General features: G+C 53.4%; 2 pseudogenes; one reads left to right on the top strand and one right to left on the bottom strand.

Moving 5' to 3' along the window:
• LOC128820668 (uncharacterized) overlaps positions 1-16,184 on the top strand; it is a 1,438,581-nt pseudogene that overhangs the window by 771,136 nt on the left and 651,261 nt on the right.
• The window catches only part of LOC128820667 (uncharacterized), a 2,212,279-nt pseudogene that overhangs the window by 2,084,322 nt on the left and 111,773 nt on the right, over positions 1-16,184 (bottom strand).

The raw sequence follows: 16,184 nt of genomic DNA, 5'->3' as shown, positions 1-16,184 counted from the left end.
TGCCAATGAAATGGTTTGGGATTGAAGAACATGAGGGTCTGGCCATGGCCCTGTCATTACATTCACTCCCACCTCAGGTCATTTCCAGGGGCAGGAAAGGGACTCTCTCTCTCTCTCTCTCTCTCTCTCTCTCTCCCTGAGGAGAAGGGTGTCTGTTCCAGGCAGGAGGAAATGCATGGCTGGGAAGAGCCAGTCAGTGGTGATGTAGTTTTCCCTGTAAATAGTTTTTCTTATCCATTCTGTTATCAGTATTGTTTCTGTTCCTGTTTGTTCCTTGTCTTGTTGCTGTTCCAAGTAAATTGTTCTTATCCCAGCCCAGGATCTTTGCCTTTTGTGCTTTCCATGGGAGGAGGGAGGGCAGCGAGCGGCAGCACGGTTTTAGCGGGAGCAGGAAATTGGGGAATCCCATTCTTGAATGTCATGGTTTGACACTGGCGCAATGCCAGCGCCCCCATGAAAATGCACCTTCCCTAAATAAATGCTGTGAGATGTTATCAGGAACAGAGCAGAGCAGGCCCACGCTTAATAACAAAGGGGAAAAAAAACTTTATTAAACTACTACTAACACAAAAAACACATAAACTAAATCCAGGATGAAGACCTTTTAAAACACCCCTCCTCCTCCCAATTTCCAAAAACACCCACCATGAAACATCACCCGGGATTCCTGATCAAATTACCACCCTTCAGAAAATCAATACTCAAACTATCAAGGGAGAGAGAAGTCTCTCTTGCACCACAGACCCCCCAGGAAACACAGCTGCCACACCCTGTGTTTCCCTGTCACACATGGCAACCGCCCGGAGAAAATCTGCCTGTGTGACCCTCTCCTTTCCATCTCACAGTGCTCTCACCACCGTGCATGGACAGACTGCTCATAGGGCTCCTTTAAGCATGCTTTGCCACGGACCCAAAGATACAACAGTTCAGCTTCTCATCTTGGGACTGCAGTCCCCCCCATTTTCCCCTGGGGCCAAGGGTCCAAGAACAGAACTCATCTTCTTTCCCGACAATTTGGTGGCCCGTACGGGGAAGGCCAGACAAAGTGGAAAAAACTTTATTCTAATAATATTTTGGCTCTAACTGTTTTGTGGGAATATTGGTATGTCTCTTTTTAAAGTTATAATGTCATTTGGAGTGAAAGCCTGCCTCTATTTCTGGTCATTAGGGTTCTTTGAAGTTTTAATAGCTTTATGGTCCCTGGAGTTATTTTCTTATCCAGAAGTAGCTCCGGTATTGCCCCTAATACGTAGCTTTTGTAGCAGAGGGGCATTAACTAGAATATTCATCGGGCTGGGCTTGGCTGTGATACTTTGCAAGGGGCTTATAAAAATGTTGTTATCGGCTCCAGGAATGTATAATTCGTGGTTGTGGCTGTGTGCTAAATTTCTTATGGGGGAGGAGCTTTTTCAGCCTTTGCTTTCCTTTTCCTCCTCCGAATTGTTTACGTCTCTATTAGAAAATGTTCAGTTCTCCCTGACTGCCAAGGACACCATCTTTCTGTTATTTAATTTAATAACCTTTCTCTATACTGTCTCTCTTCCACTACAAATCAAGGAGGAGCAATATTTTACAAAGCCCTCATTTCCTGGAAAAGGTTAAAAGTTCAGACTCCCTGGACAGCTGATATCTCGGTCTGGCGTTCCGTCTCCCACGCTGGGCACTATCCCCCCTCCTTAGTCAACCTGGTGTCCCGCGGCTCCCCGTGGGTCACCATATTGATGGCGGCCTTAGCTTGGATGCCCGCTCGGCACAGCGCACGGCAGCCTAGAACTCCTGGGCTCAAGCGATCCGTCGGGCTCAGCCTCCCCGTTCAACTGGCCCTGGACATTGCTGAAAGAGAGAAGTGGCCAAAGCTCTACCTCTACACTGATTCATGGATGGTAGCCAATGCACTGTGGGGCTGGCTGGAGAGATGGAAAGGGGCTAACTGGCAGCGTCGAGGAAAACCAATTTGGGCTGCTGAAGAATGGAAAGACATTGCTACCTGGCTAGAGAAACTACCTGTGAAGGTTCGCCATGTAGATGCTCATGTCCCCAAGAGCAGAGCTAATGAAGAGCAGCAAAACAATCAGCAGGTAGATCAGGCTGCAAAGATAGGGGTGTCAAAGATAGATTTAGATTGGCAACACAAGGGGGAGTTATTCCTAGCTCGATGGGCCCATGATGCCTCAGGCCATCAGGGCAGAGATGCCACCTATAAGTGGGCACGAGACCGAGGGGTGGATTTAACCATGGACAGCATTTCTCAGGTTATCCATGACTGTGAGACGTGTGCTGCCATCAAACAGGCCAAGCGAGTGAAGCCCCTATGGTATGGGGGACGGTGGTCCAAGTACAGCTATGGGGAGGCCTGGCAGACTGACTACATCACACTGCCCCAGACACGCCAAGGCAAGCGCTACGTGCTCACAATGGTGGAAGCCACCACAGGATGGTTGGAAACCTACCCTGTGTCTCATGCTACAGCCCGTAACACCATCCTGGGCCTTGAAAAGCAGGTCCTTTGGAGGCATGGTACCCCTGAAAGGATTGAGTCAGACAATGGGACTCATTTTAAAAATAATCTTATTAACACCTGGGCTAGGGAATATGGCATTAAGTGGGTTTACCACATCCCCTACCATGCCCCAGCTGCAGGTAAAGTGGAGAGATGCAATGGATTGTTAAAGACCACCTTGAAAGCACTGGCTGGGGGGTCTTTCAAGAACTGGGAGCAGCATTTAGCCAGGGCCACCTGGTTAGTTAACACTCAAGGTTCCACCAACCGAGCAGGTCCTGCCCAGTCTGAGTCCCTCAATATAGTAGACAGAGATAAAGTCCCATTGGCCCATGTCAGAGGTTTGTTGGGGAAGACAGTATGGATTAATCCTGCCTCGAGTACAGGCAAACCCATTCGTGGGATTGTCTTTGCTCAAGGACCAGGTTATACCTGGTGGATAATGCAGAAAGATGGGACAACCTGTTGTGTACCTCAGGGAGATCTGATTGTGGGATGATATCATTGTTTGTTAAGCGTGACCACCATTGTCTGTACGTTAGATCATACAGACATGAAACAGAAGGAAATGTGAAAGGGTCGAAAGTCAGAGTAAGTAAGAATGGAAGAGAATGTGTAAGTGTGGAAGGTTTGAGCAGGCGGGAAGGAAGTTTACGTTGTGTTCAGTAACATGTTCACAATATGGGATAAGGGGTGGAATGTCGTGGGGACAGGACATTTTCATGCTTATTATCCCAATCGTGGTTTCTGTTCCCTCCTCTCAGTTTGTTTTGTCTATAGCTTCGTACTTCCCCCCCCCCGGCTCGCTGCTGGCTTGCTGCTTTTTGCTCGCTGCTGGCTGCCTGCTTTGCTACCTCTGTTTTCCTTTCTTTTTTCTTTGCTTTTTGCTTGCTTGCTTTTTCGCCATTTTTTTCCTTTTTCCCCGGTTTCTGTTGTTCCCTTCTCCCCCCCCGCCACCGAAGATATCGGACCTACTCTGGGCAGGAGCTCCCCCGGGGTCTGCGAGAGAAGCTTCGTACCCTCTGCAGCGAAGAGAGATACAGCTCAACCCCCTTGGACTGGTGAAAACATCTGTGGTCATCTTGGGCTATTTCTCTTGTGCTGGGGAGTGTTTTTTGTTGTTCCTTAATAAACAAGTTTTTTCCACTTCCCCTCTGAAGAAATTCCTCCTGAACCCGGTGGTGGGGGAAGTTGTGGAGGGTTTTGTTTCCTATAAGGGGCTCCTTTGGAGATGTTTTCCCCTAATTTCTCCTAAACCAGGACACTGAACCCCGGCCCGTGGAAACCGACCATAGCAATGGGCCCTGATGATGTTTGCCTACTAAGGATCAGATTTTTTGACAGGTACTCGAGGGGTTCTGTGGGGACTTTCTAAGTGTTTCCAGGCTGCCAAAGAGCCGGGATGTCACAGGCACTCCCAGGGGTTCCTGTCATGGGCAGAGTGGGAGCTTTAGGCAAAGTTTATTAGAGAAGCTCCTGTCAGGTCAGGAGGTACAAAAAGGATCCCCAAATACCTCCAAGGACCTCCAGGCTTTCTGAACTCCTTTTGTGAGGGGAGCCTTGGAGCAGCAGGTTCCAATCCCCTCCCTTGACTTTTCAAAAGCTCGTATGTAACAATTATAAAGGTGGAATTAAACTTTTTAAAAATTTGTCCCACGGGATTAAAAATGGCAAACACCTGTTGGGGGTTGGCTTTTTCCTTTCTGTTTGTTCCTTATCATCGGCTGGTGATTATTGGCTGAGCCCTTATTTTGGGAGGAGGACGATCAGAGCCCCTGCTCTTGGGAAAGGGAGTTTCCACTGCTGCTGCTGGAGCCCGGCCCAGAGCTGCTTCTTCTGTCATGGGGTGAGCCTCTTCTCGTGAGAACAGCCCCTAAACTGGGACCTTATTAACACCTCTCCCACTAAAAGAGAGACCTATCCCCGTCTGCTCGGGTGCCCGGGATCCTGAGCTCGGCTCTCCCTGCCCTGCTGGGAGCCCCTCACCCCCTGCCTGCTGAGACATCCTGCCGGCCCAGCTTGCTGCTTTCCCAGAGTCCTGCTGGGGCCCCGGAGCCGGCTGCCCCCAGGGTTTGTGAAGCGGAGCCTTCTTCCAGCCCTTCCCGCCTTGGGACAAAGCCGCCATGGCCGCGTGCTCCCCGAGCCCGCGCCGGAGCGCCCCCTGCAGCCGCGCGGGGATCACCGCACCTGCCCTGCCCCCCGGGAGCCACCAGCGCCCCTGCCGGCCGTGCCCGGAGCTGCACCGCAGGGAAAGTGCCGCGGCCGAAAGGCTGCACTGGGCTCCTGTTCTGTTTGCTGCCAGCGCCGGAGGTGCTGCTGTTTGTTTGCTTTATTGTACACACTAGTGAAGAACTGTTATTGCTATTCCCACATCTTTGCCTGAGAGCCCCTTGATTTCACGATTCTAATAATTTGGAGGGAGGGGTTTACATTCTCCATTCCACAGGAGGCTTTTTTCTGCCTTCCCTAGCAGACACCTGTCTTGTAAACCAAGACCAATTTTGGCACCCAATGTGCAGCCCAAGGGCATCGAGAGAAAAGTGTGAAATAAGAATAACAGTTCTTGAGTAACATAATTTTTCTTTTTTTTTTTGGTGTACTGGATATAGAAACCTTGTTAGGTGTCACCATGTGGTCTAGCTTACCCTGCTTTGGGTGGCACATGGTTGTGGCTACATTTTTCCCATCCTAGAACTATGGCTACTGTGGCTGCTATCCAATTTGTTTGATGGGTTAATGTGGTGAGGAATTTATGGTTTTCTAACTTACTCTGGACAGTGGAGCCGTTGTGACACAGCGAGGGCTCATGGAGCCAAGGGGCCATTGTGACACATCAGGGCTTTGTGGAACCACAAAGCCATTGTGACATTGCAAGGCCTCATGGAAGCACGGGGCCATTGTGACACTGCAGAAGCAAGGGGGACATTGTGATACTCCAGGGCCTCATGGAACCAAGGAGACCATTGTGACACTGTGGGGTCCCACGAAACCAAGGGAACATGGAACAGGTCTGGCTGGCTGGGGCTCCTGGGAACCACCTGACAGGTCCGGCTGACCTTGGCATGTCGAGGGCTGCTTCTCACCTGCTCCTGAAGCACTGGGGCTCTGGGCTTTCCTTCCTACTGGAGAGAACTGTCCTTGTCCTCCAGCGACCCAGGGTCAAAACTGAGATTATTTCTCCAAATTTCCCTATATTTCAAGGTTTGTTTCCAGATGAAATCTGCCACAAACGACACATCTGGCTGCCTTGGCCACCCAGAGGCCACCTCTCATCTGCCTTTCAAACACTGGAACCATGTGCTTTTATATCTTGTGGGAAAAAACATCCATCTCCACCAGGCACCCATGGCCAAAATTGTGGATCTGCCTCCAGAATTCCCTGTATCCAAGGTCAGCTCCCAGACAGAAGCTGCCAAGACTGACAAGTCTGGCTGGCCTTGGCTTCCTGAAGGCTGGCGCTCATGTGCCTCTGAAACACTGGGGCTCTGTGCTTTCCTTCTTGGAAAAAAGAACTTATCTTCCTGTCCAGGCACCCATAGTCAAAACTGGGATTCCACCTCCAAAACTCCGTATATCCAAGGATTGCTCTCAAATGAAAGCAGCCAGGACAGACAGGCCCTAGGCATCTTGAGAGCTGCCTCTCACCTGCTATCCAAACACTGGGGCTCTGTGCCTTCCTTCCAATGGAAGAGAACCTTCTTTCTTCTCAAGGGTTCCATGGTTAAAATAGAGATTCCTCCTCCCAAATTCTATATATCCAAAGATTCCTCCATGACAAAAGCTGCCTGGACAAACAGCTCTGGCTGGCTTGGCCTCCCAGGAGCCACCTCTCTCTTCTTCTGCTCCTGAAAAACTTGGGCTCAGTGTTTTCCTTCCTACGGAATAGAACCGTCCTTCTTATCTATGCAGAAATGGCCGAAACTGGGGTTCCACCTCCCAAATTCCCTATATCCAAGGGTTGCTCCCAGCCAAATTCTGCCAGTACCATCAAGTCTGGCTGGCCTTGGCCTCTGGTGGCTGCCCCTGCCACACTGGGGCTCGGTTCTTTCCTTCCCATGGAGATCCCTGTGACACTGTGGGCACCTCATGGAACCAAGGGGATCATTGTGGCACCACTGGAGCCCATGGAACCAAGGGGCCATGGTGACACAGCGGGGCTTCATGGACCCAGAGACCATTCTGACTCTGTGGGGCCTGATGGAACCATGGAGACCACGAGTACCCTTCAGGGCCTCGTGTCACCAAGGGGGCATTGTGACACCTCAGGGCCTCCTGGAAGCAAGGGACCATTGGGACACTGTGGGGCCCCATGGAACCGAGGGAACATGGAACAGGTCTGGCTGGCTTGGCCTCCCAGGGGCCACCTGACAGGTCTGGCTGATCTTGGAATGCCAAGGGCTGCCTCTCATCAGCTCCTGGAGTACTGGGGCTCCATACTTTCCTTGCTGTGGGAAAGAACTGTCCTTCTTTTCAGATGCCTATTGCTAAAATTGGTACCCTCCCTAAAAAATTTCCTATTTTTAATGGTATCTCTAAGAACAAAACCTGCCAGCTCTGGTTGGCCTTTGGTGGTCACCTCTCATCTGCCTCTGAAACTCTGAGGCTCTGTTCCTCCCTTCCTACGGAAGAGAAATAGCCTTCTTGTCCTGGGTCCATGGCCAAAATAAGAATTTGGCTTCCCAAATTCTGTATATCCAAAAGTAGCCAGGACAGACAGGTCAGGCTGGCCCTGTCCTCTGGTGATTTTCTTAGACTATGAGCTGAATGTTTTAATTTAAAAACACCTTGGAGAGCACCCAGAGATCTCCCAAGCTGGGGTTCTGATACCTCGGGCACATGACCACTACATATGGACAAAGGAGCTCTGTGCTCTGTGCTGTTGTGGTGGTTTTGCATCGTGGAAGTGATGTCCTGAGAGAAGCTACTGGCAGTTTCCTCTGTGTCTGACAAAAAAACCAATCAGTAATTAGCTATGAGAATTGACAATCTGTTAAACCACAAAGGAAACTGCACACTCCTCTGTGAAGACACGAGTTAAAGAGGAAGAAGCCTGGCTGGGTCTCTTTCCCTTCTGGCCAGCAAAGAGGTGCCAAGGCCGGGCCAGCCCCCGTCTGGGCCGGGGCGGGCCGGGCGGCTCCTGCCGTGGGGCCGGGCCCCTTCCCAGGGAGCCCGCCAGGCCCCATCGGCTGCCGGGCAGGGGAGGGGAGGCCGCGGGGCCGAGGCCGGGCCGGGCCGTGGCTGCGCTTGCTGACATCTGGCCGCTGCCGAGCCCTGCCCCGCCGCCAGCCCGGGCCCAGCCAGGATCCGCCGGGCCCCAGGAGCAGCCCCGGGCCGGGCCGGCTCGGCCAAGCTTCTGCCGCCCTTGGGCTTGGCCCGCAACCAGCGGGCAGGGCCAGGAGAAGCCATCGGCCCCGGCCATGCTGCTGCTCTGCTCTGGCCTGGCTGCTGAGATCCTGGCCCTGCCCCCAGCGCCGCCCAGCCTGACACAGCCCCAGCGCAGCCGCTGCACAAACCTCCATGGGAAAACAGCTCCGGCCGCAAGGACCCAGCCCGGCCGGGCTCACGCAACCATCTGCAGGCCCCGCCTGAGATATTGACTCTTCCCGTGCTGCCATCCTCCCTCCAGGGAGAGAAAAGGACAAAGTGCAGGCACACACAGGAGCAACGTGAAGGCACCGAGGTCAGTGAAGAGGAAGTTGAGTCCCAGATGGGAGGGATGAGGAGATGCCTTGATCTTGGGGCTGAAATCCTCTGCTAAAGCTATGGAGAAGGATGGAATTGATACATCAGACTCTCTTTTTCCCTATAATGCATTGAAAAGAATGGGGAGATGACTTGTTCAGCAAAGGCCTCCATGCTAAAGTAAGGAAATGTTGGAGTTGCTGTGATCCCATGTTTGAACAGAGAAAGTGAGAAGAGTGATGAGACCCTGTGCCCTCAGGGAGAGAAGAAGAAGACGTCTGTTCCCAGAGGTGAAGATGATTTCAGAAATAGATGAAGAGAACCTTTGCTCTTAAACAGCTCCTCTTTAAACCAATACCCCATAAGCGGACATGGCCCATAAACACAGCTATGGGAAAAGCTGTAAAAAATGGGAGGGACTTCACGATTGCAGATTTTTCCAGGCAGCTGTTATTGGTGGAAATGAAAAGTCATGAGAGAACTGTTTTCTTGAGGAGAAGTCACCATAACATTAACAAGAGAAACTTCTCTCCCTAAGTGAACTGAAGAAAGACTGTTCTAGAGGTGGTAAACTAACAGAAAATTTTAGGTTCTGTCTCTTTACATTGTCAGGTTGTATGGAGAGAGGAAGTGTTCTGAAGGTTTTGTTCTGATTCTTATTATTCTTTCTTTTAGTTACTGTTAATAAACTTTTCTTTATACCTTTTTGAACTTTTGAGCCCACTTCGCCTTTCTCCTATCCTATCTCAGAGCAGGAAATGAGTAAGTATATTCTAGTGAATGCACTGGTAATTAGCCAACACTGAACCCACCACACTAATTGATGAACTGGCTCAGAAATCTCAAATTGGTGAACCAAAACCACTACAGAAACCTTCCAGATGAACTGCAGTAGAGCAGAGGGAAATCAAGGCAGAGCCATGGTTTGTCAGGACTTGCTTGATCCTAATGAGCCCCGTGGTGCATTTGGAGCTGAGCCCTGGAACCTCAGGGCCTGACAGGAGATTGCACAAAACATTCCAGGAGTCAAAGGCAGAGGAAATATCCAAAGTGTCTCAAAGCATTAATGGGACCCACTGAGGTCCATCCCCAACACAGGCTCCTCATGGACTCCTTGGAGGAGAGAATTGGAGGCCAGGATGGCACAAAAACCTCCCAGAGACTCAAAATGGCACAAAAACCTCTCAGTGTGGAAAGGAAAATCCAAAGTACCTGAAAAAAGTTGACTATCTCAAAGTATTAATGAGCCCGACTGAGTGTCAGTACAAAGCTCTCCAGGGACTCATTAAAGCAGATAATTGGGGCCATGATTGCACAAACCTCTCACAGAGTCTGTATCCAAAGGGAAACACCAAGTACCTTAAAAGAACTGAAGTAGCTTGAAGCATTAATGAGCCCCACTGAGTGTTGTTCCTGACAAAGCCTCTCCAGGGACTAATTACAGCAGATAATTGGAGGCCATGATTGCAGAAAGCTCTCAGAGACTGCAAGGCAAAAGCCAAAGCCAAAGTCCTTTGAAAAACCTGCAGTGCCTGGGAGCATTGTGGAGCCCCCAGGGCCATTCCTGAGCAAGGCTCCCCAGGGACTCCTTCCAGCAGATCCTTGAGGCCACTGGGATGTGGGCTAGGGGGGGATGCAGAGGGCAGGACAAGGGGCTGACAGTGCCCAGCCTGGCTGGGGCTGTGCCAGGAGGCCCCAGGGCCTCAGGACAAGGTGTCTCCTGACAGCCCTTGGTGGCACAGACCCTGCTGTGCCTCAGGCCACCACGACTTGGCTTCTCTTTGTCCCCACCTGTCATCAGTGCCTCCAGTTCTCTGCTCTGCCTGGGGCCTGGGGACACTTTCTCACTCGTGTCCCTCACTGGGACCCATTAAAAGTCAAAGCAACTTTGGAGTTGGATTCTGACTTGGAGTCCTGGAGAGGTTTCTGCAGCTCCCTCTCAGGGCCTGATGTTCAGGGCCTGAGCACAAAGCCCCAGAGGCTCATTCAAGTCCTTGTGCTGTGTCTGTGCTGCTGAGCTGGGCCGGGCTCCTGGCACAGAGGGTGATGCTGGTAAGCAAGCAGAGCTTCAAAAGCACATTTCTCTGGATGAGCAGCTCTTCTCCCAGCCCAGCAGGGCTGGGGCACTGCCTGCAGCCAGCGCAGGCACAGCCCAGAGGCACAGAGAGCTTCAATCATCAGGGCTGGGAAGGTGCTGAGAAGTGCCTGGGACAGAATCACTGCCAGCCCTTGGCACAGGAACCTCTGGCTGCAGGACAATGCAGCTGCAGCTCCTGCAGTGATCTCCTCAAGCTGGAGCATCCCAATGCCCACAGATCCTGTGAGTACAACTCTGAGTAGTTCTGGTGCGGTGGAGGTGAAATGCTCATGAAGCTCTGACATGCTGAGGGGTTCTGATCAGTCAGAGCATATTTTTCCAAGACAAGGATTTTGGTAAAATTGAGGAATTCCCAAAGAATTTGTATTCAGTTTCCTACTCTTGGAGAATGGCATGAAGGGATAAATATTAAAGGATGAGTATGAATTATTGATTATGAATTTTGTCAAGTGCCTGAGACATCTGAACTGTTATTTTTAGTGATCAGTAGGTTCAGAGGAGATCCCTAATGTGCTTGCAGCCACTCTGCCCATAGACAGCACCAGCATCACCTTTGCTGGATCCATCAGGCTCAGTCTGAGCTCTCCTTTCTCCAAGCTGCAAACAGAAGCTGCCCCCAGCCAGTGCCCTGCAAACAGGCAGGGTTCTGTCAGGTCAAGGAGAGTGCACAGAGATTTGGGGTCTGCGAGTGCTGGCACAGAGAGATCAGGCACAGGCAAACACCTGCAGGAGGAAAATCTGCAGGAAGCAGAGAGAAGATCAGGCAAGGAGAGAAATCAAGACCCAGAAATGCTGTGGCAGGGAGAGTTCAGAGATGTGCAGAGGATCCCCTCCAGTGCAGCCCCTCCCTCTGAACAAGCCCCCTCCCTCCTGTGCCCCCAGCCAAGCCTCTGCCCTCAGGGCCGGGGCTCCAAGGCGTGCAGCCCCTCCTGTGCAGGCAGAGCTGCAGCAGAGCCGTGGGGCAGCTCTGCAGCCCCGGGCCCAGTTCCCTCTGCAGAGCACAGGGCTGGCAGCAGCTGCCCGGCACTGGGGGCTCTGGCAGGGGGCACAGCTGGCTCAGGGTGACACAGCTGTCCCCAGTGCCTGGCTCTGGGCAATGCTGGCACTGCAGCCAGGGAAGGAGCTGCATCTCCCTTCATCCAGTGCCATCAGAAGGACACTTGGAAGTCTCCCTGAGATTTCAGTCCAAGCTGGGAGCTTCAGTGTAGGGTGCAAACCTGTCCTAGAGCATCTCTGAGTTATCAGATTGATGGGGAAAGGCAGAGGTGTTGTGACACTGAAAATGCTGCTGGGTTGGTGAAAGGAGCAATGTGAGTCCTTGTCTCCAAACGTGGAGCTGGGCTGTGCTGGATCCATCTGCTCTCAGCAGTACCTGGGGTTTTTTTAGGGAAAATGTCGGAAGCTGATCATCCTCCCCTGGAGAAAGGTTAAACCCAGAGAAATTCTGAACAGGTCAGAATGACAGACCATCTCCCCTCACTCTCCACTCATCGCTTTTCCTCACTGAAAGTTTTCTGTTCTCCCTGAGTGCAGCAGAAAAGCTGAGGGTTTCTGATATCCAAGAATTGCAGGAGATACATGGGGGGAGCGTATAAGGAAAACCTCAAAACTCTTAAACACAGAACTGTGCCCGTGTGTGTCAGAGAGGAGGGTATATGGGAAATGGCTTTGATTTTGGTTACAGGTATCTCCTCTAACTCGTCACTGTCCTTTCTCCATGAACAGGTGCCCATGTGCAGCCACAGCCAATGTCCAACAGCAGCTCCATCAGCCACTTCCTCCTGCTGGCACTGGCAGAGACGCGGCAGCTGCAGCTCCTGCACTTCTGCCTCTTGCTGGGCATCTCCCTGGCTGCCCTCCTGGGCAACGGCCTCATCATCAGCGTCGTAGCCTGCGGCCACCACCTGCACACGCCCATGTTCTTCTTCCTGCTCAACCTGGCCCTCAGCGACCTGGGCTCCATCTGCACCACTGTCCCCAAAGCCATGCACAATTCCCTCTGGGACACCAGCACCATCTCCTACACAGGATGTGCTGCTCAGCTCTGTTTCTTTATGCTCTTCCTTGGAACAGAGCTTTCCCTGCTGACCATCATGTGCTACGACCGCTACGTGTCCATCTGCAAACCCCTGCACTACGGGACCCTCCTGGGCAGCAGAGCTTGTGCCCACATGGCAGCAGCTGCCTGGGCCAGTGCCTTTCTCAATGCTCTCATGCACACAGCCAATACATTTTCCTTGCCCCTGTGCCATGGCAATGCCCTGGGCCAGTTCTTCTGTGAAATCCCACAGATCCTCAAGCTCTCCTGCTCCAAATCCTACCTCAGGGAACTTGGGCTCATTGCTGTTAGTGTGTGTTTGGCATTTGGTTGTTTTTTGTTCATTGTTTTCTCCTATGTGCAGATCTTCAGGGCCGTGCTGAGGATCCCCTCTGAGCAGGGACGGCACAAAGCCTTTTCCACCTGCCTCCCTCACCTGGCTGTGGTGTCCCTGTTCTTCAGCACTGCAGCTATTGCTCACCTGAAGCCCCCCTCGATGTCCTCCCCATCCCTGGATCTGTCCCTGTCAGTTCTGTACTCAGTGGTGCCTCCAGCCCTGAACCCCCTCATCTACAGCCTGAGGAACCAGGAGCTCAAGGCTGCAGTGAGGAGACTGATGACTGGATGGTTTCGGAAACATTAAACTGCTGGCTAATTTCTGCAAATCATTTGTAATAAAAGTCATCTTTGATACTTCTTATTGGTTTCATTTAGGAGGTTCTTTATCATTGTAATACTAATTTAATATTGTACTCAAAGAAATGTCAGTGCTTGTGCCATTTTGTTTGTCACCACCTGCCGTGTGGCCACAGACTGTTTCGATGAGGGGCTGCACTCTCAGTGGCTTTAAAGGAACTAAAGGATCTCCCAGCACAGTTTTCTGCAGAGCTGCCCTTTTGTTGCCTTCTCTGGAGCTGCAGCAGCAATGTCTGTGTGCAGAGCTGGGGGCAGATCAGTGCTGGCACAGCAGCTGTGCCCAGCAGCAGCAGCAGCACTTGGTGGTGCCAGTGCTGCTCCCGTGGCCCTGCCCCGCTGCCCTGGTGGCCCTGGTGTTGCTGCAGGGCCTGAGTGCTCTCGGGGCCGGGCACAGTCCTGGGGGTGGCAGTGCCGGGGCTGCAGCAGGGACAGGCCATGGGCACTGCTGGGGCAGCGCTGACGCCTCAGGCCAGGGCCTGGGGGCTCCAGGCTCCTTGCCCAGGCTCTCTCAAGAACACGGCCAGGGCAATGCTCAGCACAGAAAACCCCCGTCAGCAGCCCCAGGCTGGCCGTGGGCAGGCTGGGGGCAAACAGCACGGCTGGTGCTCTGCCAGGGCCCTGGGGGAGACGGGAAGGAGCAGCAGAGCAGGGGCTGATCCATCCCCAGTGCGCTGCACAGCCCAGGGCAGTGTCCCAGAGCGTCCTCATGGAGCTGCCAACAACATCCCCCCTCTGCTGCCCTGGCCCATCCCCCAGCTCACACAGGTGCCGCATCCTTGCAGGCACAGACACGGCAGCGCTGGCTCAGGAGCCCCTGTTTGCATTGCACACAGCAGGCGGGAGCACCCCCGTGCAGGTGCTGTGGGGACATGAACCTGAGGCAGCATAAATGCCATCAGCCCCTGGGGCCAGGAAGGGCTGGGGGACGCCAGGGAAACCGCTCAGCTTTGTCCTGGCCTCTGCACTCAGCCAGAAAGTTTGTTCCCATCTGCTGAGAGTTTCCTGTCCCACTGCAGACGCTGTTGCTCAGAGCCAGGGCTGCCAGGCAGCCACCCCCAAACTGCCCTGAGCATTTCCTTGGCCTCACCTTTGCTTTTGTTACTCTTCCCTGGTCCAGATTTCTTTCCCTTGCCCAGCCCTGTTCCCTGCCCTGCACACAGCCCATCCCTGTTTGCCCTTTCCTCTCTGGCCCCACTCCCCATTGCAGTTCCTGACTTGGCACCATGGGAACGTCCCTTGGGGAGCAGGATCATCCCACAAGTGCTGCAGGAATTGTCTGCAGGCTCCTGCAGTGCCTCGTGCTGCTCCCTGGCCAGAGGCAGCCCAGGCCAGGGGGGCACATCTGGGCTGCTGTGTCTGCCTGTGGGGCTCCCTGTTCTGGGCAAGGAGGAGGAGCTGCAGAGGCTCTGCAGGACTGACAGGATGGGCTTTGGGGCTGTGAGCAGAAGCTGAGGGACCTGGGCTGCTGCAGCTTCTGAAGAGGAGGCCCAGGGCTCCTCCTGCAACTGCTCCAAGGGTGGTTTCAGAGAATCCCCGAATCAGCAAGGCTGGAAAAGACCTTGGAGATCATCAAGTCCAACCTGTGCCATGACACTGCCTTGTCTCCCCTGAGCCTCCTCTTCTCCAGGATCAACAACCCCAGCTCCCTCAGCTAATCCTCACAGGACTTGTGCTCCAGACCCCTCACCAGCCTTATTGCCCTTCTCTGGACACGCTCCAGCCCCTCCATGTCTCTCCTAAATTTGGGGGGGCCAGAACTGGACACAGCACTCGAGGTGCTGCCCAACCAGTGCTGAGCACAGGGCAAGAATCACTGCCCTGCTCCTGCTGGCCACACCATTCCTGATGCAGGCCAGGAGCCATTGGCCTTCTTGGCCACCTGGGCACACGGCTGGCTCATGTCCAGCCTGCTGTCCATCAGTCCCTGCAGGTCCCTTTCTGCCTGGCTGCTCTCCAGCCCCTCTGTCCCCAGCCTGGAGCACTGCAGGGGTTGTTGTGGCCAAAGTGCAGGACCCGGCACTTGGACTTGTTAAACCTCACCTTGTTGGATTTGGGCCCTGGATCCAGCCTGTCCAGGGCCCTGTGCAGAGCCCTCCTGACCTCCAGCAGATCAACACTCCAGCCAGCTTGGTGTCAGCACGGTTCCATGAGGCCCCAGAGTGTCCCAATGGTCTCCATGATTCCATGAGGCCTCCCAGTGTCTCAATGTCCCTTTGGTTCCATGGGACCCCTTGGTGTCACAAAGTCCCTTGGATCCCTGGGGCCCAGAGTGTCACAATGGCACCGTGGTCCCCCAAGGCCCTGCAGTGTCACAATGGATCCTTGGTTCCATGAGGTCTGGCAGGGCAGCAATGCTCTCCTTGGTCCCACAGTGCCACAATGGCCTCTTGGTCCCAAGAGCCACCACGGTGTCAAACCTGTTTCCTTCATTCCAGGAGTCCCTGAGGAGCAGCACTGGCCCCTTGGTTCCATGGGGCCCTGCAGTGTCACAATGGCCCCATCATGACACGAGGTCCTGCTCTGTCGCAGAGCTCTGCATGGTTCCACAAGGCCCTGCAGGGTCACATTGGCCTCTTGGTTCCGTGAGGCCTTAGAGTGCCACAATGAATTCCTTGGTGCTGCAGTGTCACAATGCAGCCCTGGTGACACAAGATCCTGCAGTGTCACCAGGGACCCTTGGTTCCATAGGGCACCACAGTGTCACAATGGTTCCCTCAGTTCCCAGAGTCCTTGCCATGGAGCAATGGCCCCTTGATCCCATTGTCCCCAGGCTCTCCCAAGGGTCTCCTTGGTTCTGCAGTGGCACAATAGCCCCTTGGTTCCACAAGGCCCCGCAGTGTCCCAGTGGCCTCTCTGGTTCCACCAGGACCCAGACTGTCACAATGCACTCCTTGCTTCCATTCAGCCTCACAGTGTCACAGTGGCCCCGTGGCTCTGTGGTGCCATGTCATACACAGTGTCCCCATGGTCCTCTTAGTGCCACCAGGCCCCGCAGTGTCACAATGGCCCCTTGCTTCCCCAGGGCCCTGCAGTGCCACAATCATCAGAGAATCAACCAGGCTGGCAAAGACCTTGGAGAGCATCAAGTCCAACCTGGCACCCAACACCACCCTGTCACCCAGTCCATGGCACTGAGGGCCACATCCAGTCTTTGCTGAAACACTTCCAGG

The sequence above is a fragment of the Vidua macroura genome, chromosome 30 (genome assembly GCF_024509145.1).
Source record: "Vidua macroura isolate BioBank_ID:100142 chromosome 30, ASM2450914v1, whole genome shotgun sequence".
Lineage (NCBI taxonomy): Eukaryota > Metazoa > Chordata > Aves > Passeriformes > Viduidae > Vidua > Vidua macroura.
This window is presented reverse-complemented; position numbering and strand designations above follow the sequence as displayed.